Consider the following 11226-nt stretch of genomic DNA (forward strand, 5'->3'; position numbering starts at 1 on the left):
AGGGTTGGATTCTAGTCATGTCTTGGTTTTAAAACTCCTATCCTTGTTTCCAGTTCCCACAATGTCTTAACCCCTTTTCCATGCATCTCTGTATTTTTCTCCAGCTCCTTAACCATCTGAGATATCTACGCTCCTGCAACTCTGGCCCTTGGTACAATCTCAATTTTAATTGGTCCACTAATGGAGTGGCTACATCAATATAAGTTGTTGTTGGCTTTGCTCACACACCAAGAATGAATTTAAAAACTGGGCTTGAGGGCATTGTAATGTTGCAGTGAACTGCAATTAATAATGGTGCACTAATTCACTGGAATGTGATCCCATGAGGGTGAGGATGACAGGAAGCAACAAAATCCTCTTCCCTGTTAAAAGGTTGAGATTCTTTCCTCTTCACCCCAACCTACCAGATCCAGAGAATGAAATCCAGAAAACCATGCTGGACTTTCTATAGAAGAATACAGCGCAGTACTTATTTGGTATTTGCCACCAGCTGTTCTGCCACAGTGGCAACTGTAAAAGGGAATGTTGTGCATTGTTTTCACTGTCTGTATTGCTGAGTTTCATAGACTATATATATTTCATTGAGTATAAAATATTATTTTGGTAACTAAAGATAGTTATTGTTTTGTCATTGTTAGCTCATGAGGCAACAGGTTAAAGAACAGCTTCTTCCCTGCCATTGTAAGACTACTGAAAAGACCTCTCTAACCTCAAATAATGTTGATCTTGTTTTGCGCACCTCCTGTGCAGCCATAACCCTGTGTGCCTTGCTCTGTCTAAGCACCCTGTGATCTGCCTGTTCTGCTTGCAAGACAAAACTTTTCACTGTACTTAGGTGCATGTGACTACAGTAAATCAAATCAAATAAATGATCATTCATCTCCTACAGTGTAGATTTGTCTTAGCTAACTTGTTGTAATAATTCAGTCATTACTTCTTTACAGGCTGAATACTGGCTGCATTTAATACCACTCATATGAAGCTATTCAGGCCAACCAGACACACATACTATTTCCTGTATTTACATAGCAATGTTAAATCATTGGCTCACACCACATTCTGACATAACTGATAATCTCATTCGTTCCTCACCCAGGTAGACTCCCTTCATTTCCAACCTTTCAGTGTATGACAGCCTCTTATTTCTGCTGGTCTCTGTGTAGTGGAGCCAGTAACCCAGTAGTTGTGACACTCCTACATTGCAAGTGAAAGATTAAACGTGACTCTGAGAGTATGCTAAGAGACAATAAGTGTAACCAGGCTACAGTTCATTCATAGAGTCATAGAGATGTACAGCACGGAAACAGACTCTTCGGTCCAACCCGTCCATGCCGACCAGGTATCCCAACCCAATCTAGTCCCACCTGCCAGCACCCAGCCCATATCCCTCCAAACGATACGAAAGTCGGAGGAGTTGTTGAAAGTGAGGAAGGATGTGGCAGGTTACAGCAGGATATAGAGAAGCTGCAGAGCTGGGCAGAAAGGTGGCAAATGGAATTCAATGTAGCTAAGTGTGAGGTGATTCACTTTGGGAAGAATAACAAAAAGATGGGGTACTGGGCTAATGGTCGGATACTTGGTAGTGTGGATGAGCAGAGGGATCTTGGTGTCCATGTACACAGATCTCTGAAAGTTGCCACCCAGGTAAATAGTGCGGTGAGGAAGGCATATGGCGTACTGGCTTTTATTGGTAGAGGAATTGAGTTCCGGAGTCCTGAGGTCATGATGCAGTTGTATAAGACTCTGGTGCGGCCGCATCTGGAATATTGTGTGCAGTTTTGGTCGCCATACTATAGGAAGGATGTGGAGGCACTGGAACGGGTGCAGAGGAGGTTTACCAGGATGTTGCCTGGTATGGAAGGAAGATCGTATGAGGAAAGACTGAGACACTTGGGACTGTTTTCATTAGAGAAAAGAAGGTTTAGGGGTGACTTGATTGAGGTGTACAAGATGATTAGAGGGTTAGATAGGGTTGACAGTGTGAACCTTTTCCCGCGTATGGAGTCGGGTATTACAAGGGGGCATAGCTTTAAATTAAGGGGGGGTAGATATAGGACTGAAGTTAGGGATAGGTTCTTCACTCAGCGAGTCGTAAGTTCATGGAATGCCCTGCCAGCAGCAGTGGTGGACTCTCCCTCTTTATGGGCATTTAAGCGGGCATTGGATAGTTATATGGAGGATAGTGGGTTAGTATAGGTTAGGTGGGCTCGGATCGGCGCAACATCGAGGGCCAAAGGGCCTGTACTGCGCTGTATTCTTCTATGTTCTATCTATGTTCTAAACCCTTCCTATTCATATACCCATCCAAATGCCTCTTAAATGTTGCAATTGTACCAGCCTCCACCACTTCCTTTGGCAGCTCATTCCATACACGCACCACCCTCTGCGTGAAAAAGTTGCCCCTTAGGTCTCTTTTATATCTTTCTCCTCTCACCCTAAACCTATGCCCTCTAGTTCTGGACTCGCCCACTCCAGGGAAAAGACTTTGTCTATTTATCCTATTCATGCACCTCATAATTTAGTAAACCTCTAAAAGGTCACCCCTCAGCCTCCGACGCTCCAGGGAAAACAGCCCCAACCTGTTCAGCCTCTCCCTATAGCTTAAATCCTCCAACCCTGGCAACATCCTTGTAAATCTTTTCTGAACCTTTCAAGTTTCACAACGTCTTTCCAATAGGAAGGAGACCAGAATTGCACGCAGTATCACAACAGTGGTCAAACCAATGTCCTGTACAGCCTCAACATGACCTCCCAACTCCTGTACTCAATACTCTGACCAATTAAGGAAAGCATACCAAAAACATTCTTTACTATCTACCTGCGACTCCACTTTCAAGGAGCTATGGACCTGCACTCCAAGGTCTCTTTGTTCAGCAACACTCTCTCGGACCTTACCATTAAATGTATAAATCCTGCTAAGATTTGCTTTCCCAAAATGCAGCACCTCACATTTATCTGAATTAAACTCCATCTGCCACTTCTCAGCCCATTGCTCACCACAAACCTACGTACAAATAAGATCTCTTGCAATACTTACATTAATGAAGTCTCACAATGAATTTGCGTTGCTTGGGAATTCAAAGCTTAATTGCTCCCTGTACCAGTATCGTATGGTGGATGGGGTAATCAGTTAACTAAGCCTCCAGTTAAAACAGCCTGTAGTTCACTCACATATCTGAGCTGCAGATTGATTCAAAAACAGGCCAGCTCCTCCGATAGCTGTGAAGATGCTCACAGCTTTAAGATTTTTACCACTGAGGGTCATTCTGAGGCGCTACAGAATATTTCTGCAGTCATTCTGCTGTGCATGGTTAAACCCACAGAAACAGCAGAGGTTAGTTTGGCTGAATGGATTATTTCTAAGCTCTATATAACATTAAATGAATAACAAACCACACTAGTTGGACCTGACATATTTGTCCTGTTTCCCACAAGAATATCTTTGAGCATTACAAGTGTTTCCAAGTTGAACACATGAATGGCTACCCAAGACATGTGTTGTTTTCAATCATCCTGGAAATTTCACTTGATTCATGGAGGCATTTACAGCACAGAAGGAGGCCATTTGGCCCATTAAGTCCATGCTGGCTCCTCAAAGAGCAATCCAGTCAATCCTAGGTCTCTGCTTTATACCTGTAGCCCAGAAAATTTATGTTCTTCAGGTGCCCATATGATCTGTAATCCCTCTTTCTTCCACCAGCCACATGGCAGTGTGTCCTAGATCATTACCATGCACTGCATAAAAGGCTGTACCTCCTACTTTGATCTCAGCTGACAGTAATACTGAACAAATCAGGGGAGATTGATTGTGTTAGGGGACTGTCTAGTCTGAGGCACAGACAGACGTTTCTGTGACCAGCAGCAAAAAACCAGCATGGTGTGTTGCCTCCCTGGTGCCAGAATCAAGGATGTCTCAGAGAGGGTGCAGAATGTTCTCAAGGGTGAGAGGGACCAGCAGGAGGTCATTGTACACATTGGAACCAATGACATAGGCATAAAGATGAGATTCTGAAGGGAGAATATAAAGAGTTAGGCAGAATTTGAAAAGGAGGTCTTCGAGAGTATTAGTATCTGGATTACTCCCCATGCTACGAGTTAGTGAGAGTAGGAATAGTGGGATAGAGCAGATCAATGCATGGCTGAGGAGCTGGTGTATGGGAGAAGAATTCACACTTTTGGATCATTGGAATCTCTTCTGGGGTAGGCTGGTAGGTATAGGGAATGCTGGATGACTAAAGAAATTGAGGGTTTGGTTAAGAAAAAGGAAGCATATGTCAGGTATAGATAGGATAGATCGAGTGAATCCTTAGAGTATAAAGGAAGTAGGAATATACTTAAAAGGAAAATCAGGAGTGCAAAAAGGGAACATGAGATAGCTTTGGCAAATAGAATTAAGGAGAATCCAAATGGTTTTTACAAATATATTAAGGACAAAAGGGTAACTAGGGAGAGAATAGGGCCCCTCAAAGATCAGCAAGGCGGCGTTTGTGTGGAGCCACAGAAAATGGGGGAGATACTAAATGAATATTTTGCATCAGTATTTACTATGAAAAAGGATATGGAAGATATAGACTATAGGGAAATAGATGGTGACATCTTGCAAAATATCCAGATTACAGAGGAGGAAGTGCTGGATGTCTTGAAACGGTTAAAGGTGGATAAATCCCCAGGACCTGATCAGGTGTACCCGAGAACTCTGTGAGAAGCTAGAGAAGTGATTGCTGGGCCTCTTGCTGAGATATTTGTATCATCGATAGCCACAGGTGAGGTGTTGGAAGACTGGAGGTTGGCAAATGTGGTGCCACTGTTTAAGAAGGGCAGTAAAGACAAGCCAGGGAACTATAGACCGGTGAGCCTGACCTCAGTGGTGGGCAAGTTGTTGGAGGGAATCCTGAGGGACAGGATGTACATGTATTTGGAAAGGCAAGGATTATGGATAGTCAACATGGCTTTGTGCATGAGAAATCATGTCTCACAAACTTGATTGAATTTTTTGATGAAGTAACAAAGAGGATTGATAAGGGCAGAGCAGTAGATGTGATCTATATGGACTTCAGTAAGGCGTTCGACAAGGTTCCCCGTGGGAGACTGATTAGCAAGGTTAGATCTCATGGAATACAAGGAGAACTAGCCATTTGGACACAGAACTGGCTCAAAGGTAGAAGACAGAGGGTGGTGGTGGAAGATTGTTTTTCAGACTGGAGGCCTGTGACCAGTGGAATGCTACATAGATCGGTGCTGGGACCTCTACTTTTTGTCATTTACATAAATGATTTGGATGCGAGCATAAGAGGTACAGTTAGTAAGTTTGCAGCTGACACCAAAATTGGAGGTGTAGTGGACAACGAAGAGGGTTACCTCAGATTACAACAGGATCTGGACCAGATAGGCCAATGGGCTGAGAAGTGGCAGATGGAGTTTAATTCAGATAAATGCAAGGTGCTGCATTTTGGGAAAGCAAATCTTAGCAGGATTTATACACTTAATGGTAGGGTCCTAGGGAGTGTTGCTGAACAAAGAGACCTTGGAGTGCAGTTTCGTAGCTCCTTGAAAGTGGAGTCGCAGGTAGATAGGATAGTAAAGAAGGCATTTGGTATGCTTTCCTTTATTGGTCAGAGTATTGGGTACAGGAGTTGGGAGGTTATGTTGCGGCTGTACAGGACATTGGTTAGGCGACTGTTGGAATATTACATGCAATTCTGGTCTCCTTCCTATCGGAAGGTTGTTGTGAAACTTGAAAGGGTTCAGAAAAGATTTACAAGGATGTTGCCAGGGTTGGAGGACTTGAGCTATAGGGAGAGGCTGAACAGGCTGGAGCTGTTTTCCCTGGAGCATGGAGGTTTACAAAATTATGAGGGACATGGATAGGATTAATAGGCAAAGTCTTTTCCCTGGGGTCGGGGAATCCAAAACTCAAGAGCATAGGTTTAGGGTGAGAGGGGAAAGGTATAAAAGAGACCTCAGAGGCAACGTTTTCATGCAGAGGGTGGTATGTGTATGGCATGAGCTGCCAGAAAAAGTGGTGGAGGCTGGTACAATTGCAACATTTAAGAGGCATTTGGATGGGTATATGAATAGGAAGGGTTTGGAGGGATATGGGCTGGGTGTTGGCAGGTGGGACTAGATTGGGTTGGGATATCTGTTCAGAATGGACAGGCTGGACCAAAGGGTCTGTTTCCATGCTGTACATCTCTATGATATGTACAAGAAGGACGGATTGCACCTGAATTGGAAGGGAACTAATATATTGGCAGGGAGATTTGGTAGAGTTGCTCGGGAGAATTTAAACTAGTAAGATGGGGGAGGGTGGGACCCAGGGAGATAGTGAGGCAAAAGATCAATCTGAGACTGGTATAGTTGAGAAAAGAAACGAGTCAAACAGTCAGGGCAGGCAGGGACAAAGCAGAGAACAATGTAGGACTGATAAAGTTAAAGTGCATTTATTTCAACGCAAGAGGCCCAGCAGAGAAGGCAGATGAACTCAGGACATTGTTTGGAACATGGGACTGGGATATCATAGCAATTACAGAAAATGGCTCAGGGATGGACAGGACTGGCAGCTTAATGTTCCAGGATACAAATGCTACAGGAAGGACAGAAAGGTAGGCAAGAGAGAAGGGGGAGTGGAGTTGTTGATAAGGGATAGCATTACAGCTATACTGAGGGAGGACATTTTGGGAAATACATCCAGGGAAGTTATTTAGGTGGAACTGAGAAATAAGAAAGGGATGATCACCTATTGGGTTTGTATTGTAGACCCCCCTAATAGTCAGCGGGAAATTGAGAAACAAATTTATAAGGAGATGTCAGTTATCTGTAAGAATTATAGGGTGGTTATGGTAAGGGATTTTATCTTTCCAAACATAGACTGGGACTGCCATAGTGTTAAGGGTTTAAATGGAAAGAAATTTGTTAAGCGTGTACACGAAAATTTTCTGATTCAGTATGTGGATGTACCTACCAGAGAAGGTGCAAAACTTGACCTACTCTTGGGAAACAAGGCAGGGCAGGTGACTGAGGTGTCAGTGGGGGAACACTTTGGGGCCAGCGACCATAATTCTATTGGTTTTAAAATAGTGATGGAAAATGATAGACCAGATCTATCATTTTCAAAAGCTGATTGAGGGCAGATGTTCGCAGGTAAAAGGATGGCCGGAAAATGGGAAGCCTTCAGAAATGAGATAACGAGAGCCTAGAAACAGTATATTCCTGTCAGGGTGAAAGGAAAGGCTGGTAGGTATAGGGAATGCTGGATGACTAAAGAAATTGAAGGTTTGGTTAAGAAAAAGAAGAAAGCATATGTCATATATAGACAGGATAGATCGAGTGAATCCTTAGAAGAGTATAAAGGCAGTAAGAGTATACTTAAGAGGGAAATCAGGAGGGCAGAAAGGGGACATGAGATAGCTTTGGCAAATAGAATTAAGGAAAATCCGAAGGGTTTTACAAGTATATTGAGGACAAAAGGGAACTAGGAGAGCAAGGCGGCCTTTGTATGGTGCCGCAGGAGATGGGGGAGATACTGAACGAGTATTTTGCATCAGTGTTTATTGTGGAGAAGGACATGGAAGATATAGAATGTAGGGAAATAGATTGTGATATCTTGAAAATTGTCCATATTACAAAGGAGGAAGTGCTGGATGTCTTGAAACGCATAAAAGTGGATACATCCCCAGGGCCTGATCAGGTGTACCCTAGAATTCTGTGGGAAGCTAGGGAAGTGATTGCTGGGCCTTTTGCTGAGATATTTCTATAATTGATAGTCACAGGTGAGGTGCTGGAAGACTGGAGGTTGGCTAACGTGATGCCACTATTTAAGAAAGGTGGTAAGAACAAGCCAGGGAATTATAGACCGGTGAGCCTGATGTCAGTGGTGGGCAGGTTGTTGGAGGGAGTCCTGAGGGACAGGATGTACATGTATTTGGAAGGGCAAGGACTGATTAGGGATAGTCAACATGCCTTTGTGCATGAGAAACCATGTCTCACAAATTTAATTGAGTTTTTTGAGGAAGTAACAAAGAGGATTGATGAGGGTAGACGGTAGACGTGACCTACATGGACATCAGTAAGGCGTTTGGCAAGGTTCCCCATGGGCGACTGGTTAGCAAGGCTGGAACTAGCCATTTGGATACAGAACTGGGTCAAAGGTAGAAGCTAGAGGGTGGTGGTGGAGGGTTGTTTTTTTCCAATGGAATGCCACAAGGATCGGTGCTGGGTCCACTACTTTGCGTCATTAAAATAAATGATTTGGATGTGAGCATAAGAGGTATAGTTAGTTAGTTTGCAGATGACACCAAAATTGGAGGTGTAGTGGACAGCAAAGAAGGATACCTCAGATTATAACGGGATCTTGACCAGATGGGCCAATGTGCTGAGGAGTGGCAGATGGAGTTTAATTCAGATAAATGTGAGGTGCTGCATTTAGGGAAAGCAAATGACTTATACACTTAATGGTAAGATCCTGGGGCGTGTTGCTGAACAAAGACACTTTGGAGTGCAGGTTCATAGCTCCTTGAAAGTATAGTCACAGGTAGATACGATAGTGAAGAAGGTGTTTGGTTTGCTTTTCTTTATTGGTCAGAGTATTGAGTACAGGAGTTGGGACGTCTTGTTGCTGCTGTACAGGACATTGATTCGGCCACTGTTGGAAGATTGCATGCAATTCTGGTCTCCTTCCTATTGGAAGGATGTTGTAAAACTTGGAAGGGTTCAGAAAAGATTTACAAGGATGTTGCCAGGTTTGGAAGATTTGAGCTATAGGGAGAGGTTGAATAGGCTGGGGCTGTTTTCCCTGGAGTGTCGGAGGCTGAAGGGTAACCTTATAGAGGTTTATAAAATCATGAGGGGAATGGATAGGGTAAATAGACCTATTTCCCTGGGGTGGGAGAGACCAGATCTGGAGGGCTTGGCTTAGGGTGAGAGTGGGAAAGGTATAAAAGAGACCTAAGGGGCAACTTTCCAAGCAGAGGGTGGTGCATATGTGGAACGGTCTGCCAGAGGAAGTGGTGGAGGCTAGTACAGTTGCAGCATTTAAAAGGCACCTGGACAGGTATATGAATTGGAAGAGTTTGGAGGGAGATGGGTAGGATATTGGCAGGTGGGACTAGATTGGGTTGGAATATCTGGTTGGCATAGACGAGTTGGACTAAAGGGTCTGTACATCTCTATGACTCTATAAATCAAATCCCAGGGTGAAAGCTAACCTTAGTAGACTAATTTTGTTTTTGCAAAGTTAAAAATCACACACCAGGTTATAGTCCAACAGGTTTAATTGGAAGCACTAGCTTTTGGAGCGCTGCTCCTTCATCAGGTGGTTATTTTTGCAATTTGCCTTCTTTGGTGGTCAGTCACTGAACATAATCACAATGCAGACAATGTACTTTGAACTGAGGAAGTTAAACATGAACATTGGAATATGAAACCGCCTATGAAGCTCTTAACAAAATTATTCTCTTAGAGAAATTTAAAAACTCACTACCTTCTGTAATAAGAAAGACAGCACTGTGGCTCAGTGGTTAGCACTGCTGCCTCACAACAGCAGGGAACCCGGTTTGATTCCAGCCTTGGACAACTGTCTGTGTGGATTTTGCACATTTTCCCCATGTCTGCATGGGTTTCCTTTGGGTGCTCCTGTTTCCTCCCACAGTGCAAAGATTTTGCAGGTTAGGTGGATTGGCCATGCTAAATTGCCCCTAGAGTCCAGTGATGTGCAGGCTAGGTGGGTTAGACATGGGAAATACAGGGTTACAGTGTTAGGATGAGTCTGGGTGGGATACTGTTCCGAGCGGTGATGTGGAATTGATGGGCTGAATGGCCTTCTTTCATACTGTAGGGATTCTGTAAAGAACTCATGTTGAAGACTGAAGAGTTGCAACTGCTAGATAGGCAGCCATAATGGCTGAGGATTATGAGTTAATCCATAAAACCAAACCTTTCTTCCATTACCCTCATAAATTGAAAATGGATAGAAAATGGGAAAGGAAAGGAAGTAACCAAAGTTAGGAATAGAGAGCTGGGAATGCTGCAGTGCCTCTTCCTCAGATCAGAAGGGAAAGTCCTGAGGGTGAAAATCAAAAGCTGAGGTGATTCCATTATAAGAAGGTGGGACATGTTCATTCAGAATGCTGGCAGTTAATTGGGAAACCCACAGAAATTATTGGAGTTTGTAGGATTCAGTCCAAATACGGAATTCAAATGAAAAATGTCACAGATCAGATTGTAGCCGTAACTACAATTAAAAGAGTAGAGGTAAACACGGCTGTGAATGCAGAAGAAGTTCATACTTAGCATAAATGAAAGATATAAAGGGTTTTTATCTGAAAGGACAATAACACGGTGGCACAGTGGTTAGCACTGCTCCCTCACAGCGCCAGAGACCCGGGTTCAATTCCCGCCTCAGGCAACTGACTGTGTGGAGTTTACACATTCTCCCCGTGTCTGCGTGGGTTTCCTCCGGGTGCTCCGGTTTCCTCCCACAGTCCAAAGATGTGCGGGTCAGGTGAATTGGCCATGCTAAATTGCCCGTAGTGTTAGGTAAGGGGTAAATGTAGGGGTATGGGTGGGTTGCGCTTCGGCGGGGCGGTGTGGACTTGTTGGGCCGAAGTGCCTGTTTCCACACTGTAAGTAATCTAATCTAATCTAAAAAAAAAACATTTTTTTCCACAAACAAGCCCATAACAATGCTCTGAGATAAATGGGATACTCAAACTCTCTTGCTGGGCATAGATGAGAACTCAGTGCAAGCCAAAGTATTAGTAAATGGAATAGGTGGAGATTATCTCCCTGAATCCTTGTTCAAAATTCACCTGGAATGTGACTTGTTAACAGGTCTGATGGTGGTTGGGGTAGTTAGGAAATTACCTATGAATAGAGTTGATATAACTATGAGAAATGATACAGCAGGAGTGAAAGTTATAGGGCCTATTTAATCACAGAAAGTCCAGTTGAGGTTACGGAGGTGGAACAGTTGTAAGAACAAGTTCCACGTGTGCTTCCATTGTGTGTGGGGGCCAGAGCAATTGCAAAACAAGGTCTGCCAATAGAGCTCACATGATATCCCAAGCAGATGTTAGGGGAGCGAAAACTCTATTTATAAACAATGGTGAAAATTCAAGGGAAGTGTTTAGCATGTCTTCATGAATTGATGCTCAGGGAGCAGATCCAGAGTTAAGTCAGTTAGCACAAACAATGCACATTGAAGCTGAGAGTGAAGGATTTCCCAACTTG

The 11226-nt window shown here is 43.7% G+C and overlaps 1 protein-coding gene across 1 annotated transcript in view; it reads right to left on the reverse strand.

Moving 5' to 3' along the window:
* LOC148136188 (ovomucoid-like) overlaps window positions 1-3190 on the reverse strand; it is a 40001-nt gene extending 36811 nt beyond the window's left edge. Inside the window, exon 1 of the mRNA XM_087983573.1 lies at window positions 3038-3190. The gene's annotated coding sequence lies outside the window, so the exon portion shown is untranslated. The remainder of the gene's footprint in view (window positions 1-3037) is intronic.
* Window positions 3191-11226: the final 8036 nt, after the last annotated feature.

Source organism: Chiloscyllium plagiosum, unplaced genomic scaffold (assembly GCF_037043375.1).
Source record: "Chiloscyllium plagiosum isolate Xiang-an unplaced genomic scaffold, Cpla_swu_hap1 HiC_scaffold_46, whole genome shotgun sequence".
NCBI lineage: Eukaryota > Metazoa > Chordata > Chondrichthyes > Orectolobiformes > Hemiscylliidae > Chiloscyllium > Chiloscyllium plagiosum.